Source organism: Gekko japonicus, unplaced genomic scaffold (assembly GCF_001447785.1).
Source record: "Gekko japonicus isolate JY-2015 unplaced genomic scaffold, Gekko_japonicus_V1.1 scaffold3545, whole genome shotgun sequence".
NCBI lineage: Eukaryota > Metazoa > Chordata > Lepidosauria > Squamata > Gekkonidae > Gekko > Gekko japonicus.
Genome location: NW_015169890.1, coordinates 117,760 through 121,883, shown reverse-complemented (window position 1 = coordinate 121,883; position 4,124 = coordinate 117,760).

Here is a 4,124-nt window from a genome sequence, read left to right as displayed (position 1 = left end):
ATCCCAAGATGTATCCAATGAAAATACCTTGCTCAGTTCTTAAATCCAGCTTGGACCGCTTTGCTTTGGGAATATAGGCAAAGGCTTTTGATCCAAACACTCTGAGATGCTTCATGCTAGGTTTTTGTCTTCTTCTAGCAACATTCTTCTAGCTTCTAGCAACATGCACCTACACATTTCTGTCAAAGATCGGTTCTTTCTTTCAACTACACCATTTTGTTCTGGAGAATATATTGAGTTGGTGATCTATACCTTGTTCGGCCAGATACCTTTATATGTCATGTCCAACGTATTCTCCTCCATTGTTGGTTCAGATTGCCAGTGACTTCTTCTGGAACCTGTTGCTAACCATCGCAACATATGCTTTGTGTTTCTCAAATACTTCACTCCTTTCTCTGATCAAGTAGGTAACTGTATGTTTGGAGAAATCGTCAATAAAAGTTAAGATACATTTATTTCCACTAGGGGTCACTGTTCTCATTGGACCACAAAGATCGCTGTGAATGAGCTCTAGAGGGTGCTTTGTTTGGCTTGGTTCATGCTTCTTACTAAAACTTGGTCTTGTCCCTTTTGCTTGAATGCAATATATGCAGTCCCTCTCAATTGTACATTTGTTTATTTGCATGCTCTTTGTTAAGTTCTGGTTGTCAAGTTGGGCAATAATATTATTGTCTCTGTGCTCTGATCTCCAATGCCATAACCAGGAGCATTTTTTGGCCCCCCAAAGGGGATTTTTTAATTGCATTTTTCTATAAACTACAATGAAAAAGGGAGGGGGGAATTACAACTAAGGGAGAAAGGAAAGTAAACCACTAAAAACCCAAGTATAGGAGATCATTACAATAGCTTGTATCAGTTTTAGTCTAAAATGCTATAATTACATTGAACATGGTCGTTTAAGCTATATTCTTTATCTTTGTAGTTAATAATTTCACTGTTTAAAGAAAACCACAAGAGCATCAACATTTAATAAAAGCTTATAAGGCGCAATTCAGAGTTCTTCAGCCTTCATTTTTAAAAATCTTTTCTAATCCTCAATTGGTAATCGCATTTGGGGGGCCACTGCCCCCTTCTCAGAAGCAGAGTCCTCGTCGGAAGTAGAATTAGAGGAAGTAGCTATCTCGCTAGGTTTGCTGTCTCCATCTTCTTTGTCATCCTCACCAGACTCTCCCAGTTGCAGTCTCAGAAACTTCCACACTTTGAAGACAGAGTCAATCTTTTCTTTTTTATCCTTAAGTTTGAAAAGGACACCTTTGGGAACCAGCCATCTGTAAGGGGTGCTGTTTGTTTGTAAGAACATAATCAAGTCTTTATATTCCTTCCTCTTCTTCCTTATTTTGAATGGGATATCTTTAAAAATCCTGATGATATAGCCTCCAATTTTCAAGGGTACTCCTGATGTTGCTTTCAAAATTTGATCCCTCACACGTCTTTTCGAGAATCTTACCACTATCTCTCCAGGCAGATTATTCTTTTTGATGTATACGGAATAGGCTCTATAAACCATATCCATTTTGCTTGAAAGATATTCCGCTTTTAAATCTGTGATTGGAGCCAATGCCTCACTCAGCATTTGTTTTAGATTCTCGTCTTTAGCCTCAGGGACTCCTTGAAATCGGAGAACAAAGTTAGCTTTCTCCATTTTTATCTGCAATAGCTGAGATTCGGAAAAAACTTGCTTCTTTTCCAACGACTGCACCCCTTTTTTACCTTTTTCGATTTGGTATCCATTTCCTTCATCTTCTCAGCTGTTTGCTCTGACAATTTTTTAGTTTCATTCAATTGGAGCCGCTGAGCTGCAGAGTTCTGATTTAATGCTGTCAGTTGTTGGTTGATATTTGTCATCTGGTCCAGTAGAGGGCGCAAAGAGTCTGCTAACAGTTTAGAAAACTCGGTGGTATCTTCCGGTCGCGGGCTCATACTTCCAGGAGGTTTTAGTTTCGTTTGCCTTTCCTTCTCCGTCCCCCCCCCCGCCATGTTAGCGGATTGTTTAATTTTTAAAAGAACTTGCTAAAGTCTCTGCAATTCGACCAAACGCTTATTGGCGCTCTGGTGTGTTTCGCAAAACAGATTTCCACGCTTATACTTCAGCTCCCCCTTAGAAAATCACTTATGCGTAAGGGAGGGGCCCCTGACTCACTGTTCATTGTTGGTCCGGAGACCTCGCCAAAAGTACGTGTAAAGCATCCGATCTTCAACACTTGTCCCGGTTGGCGGCTTGAGTTCCATTATGGACACACAACGGCTGGACCGTCGGGGTGGAAGAGCGCCTCAATTCCCCAGCATCGCGCTGGCAAAGAGGCCACCCTTCAGAAGCCCCATGGCTAGGAGCCTATCACAAAGGCTCCGAGGGTGGTGGCGGCGGACAATGCCCCCCCTAGCCGCTGCTGCGTGGATCGCCTCCCCAGGAGCTACCAGTCCGCTAGTGGGTCGCCGCTAGTGGGTCGCCATAAACCAGAAGTCCCAGGAGCATTTTTATAGTTGCAACTCTTGGTCAAGTCTGCACTTCCAGTGTGTATACCTAAGGCGTACAAATCTTCATGCACTTTGCCTGTTGCAATTAGCTCTCCATTCTGTTTAATCAGACATTTCCCCCCAAATGAGGTCATCATTCCTTGTTTTGCAAGCACTCTCACTGAAATTAAATTATTTGCTAGTTGTGGTACATATAAACAATTCTCAACAAGGATTTCTCTGATCTGTCCATCTGGGAGCCTGCATTTTAGATTTCCAGATCCTATCCCTTCTGCCATAATAGACCTCCCATCAGCCACACTCAGTGTTTCCTTTCTCTCTTCATTTAGATTTTCAAAGAATTCTTGGTGTCCACTCATATGTATTGAGCATCCACTGTCTAAAAACCAAGTATGACTTTTGGTTGCACCTTCCGTTAATACAAAGCATTTCTTTAGGGGTGGCTGTTTGAATCTCTCCTTTTGCATTTGTTTTGGAGGGGCACCCTTCTGTTTGCATTCCCGACCATCAGCCTATCCAGTAGGTAGCTGTGCTGAGCTGCAAAAACATTTTACAGTTTCTTCCTTTTCCCAACAATTTGTCTAAACGTTCCTTTTTCTTCAGCAGTGCTCACACTGGGCCCAGAACCCCGTTGGCAGAGTTTAAATATGCAAAGGAAGTAGAGCACTTGCTGTTTAGAGAAAAATAAGTAGGTTTATTAAAGAACAAACTGTTATAGAACATAGAAGAGACAGAACCTTATCTGTCTAACCTAATTGCTAAAGGAGGAACAACAAGAGAAGCTCTGCAGGAGCAGGAAGTCTCCAAAAGAGTCGATCAGGAGACAGGAAAAACAATTTGAAATTATGGGCAGTCTCTAATTTTGCTATGCTAACTACAAGTCCTTCAGCTGTATCCCTGTCGGGTGATCTTCATATCTTCTTGATAAGGCTTCACTATAGATCTTGCATATTCCAACACTTTTAACTGGCATTCTGACCACTACGTTGTGGCAGCTTAAAGACTAACAAATGTATTATGGTGAAAGTGGAAAAGTCCATGAATTGCACCATCAAGGGGACAAAACATATATTGCTCAGTGGGGACTTGAATCTGCCCCCCAATCTCAGTCTAGCACCTTAATCAATACACCACATTTCTGATCTGAAGCAGCCCCAAGAAGTTGCTGTTTGCCCTGCTGGGGAAACTTAGATATAGTGATGAGTTAGGGCTTTTCTGCATACACAGCTTACCCCATATTTTCATAGCAGTCAAGTTGTGAAGCTTGGATTCGGATTCTGTGCTAGCATTTTGCACCATTCCTTTTTCCTCCAATTTTTTTGCTTTCTGAATTGTGATGTATTTGTTCTGCACAAATAACAAAAAAACATACTTTTCCCAAGGATGGTGGGGATGTCACTTGTGATGTGGTGATGGGTGGTGGCAGAATTTTAAAAAATTTTTGCACAAGCCCTCTATTGCAGCTGCACAGTAGCACCAACTTTCTGCCCTCCCAAGGAAATTGGTGCAGTTTTGTGTTTGCACGAGGCAATTATCTGTTCGGTGATTTACAGAAGGCCCATGTGGCTCAAGTGCCATTTTGATGCAGACATCTGGAGACTGCCAAAATGGTCCCTCCTAACTATATGACGTGCCATTTGCTGTAGGGA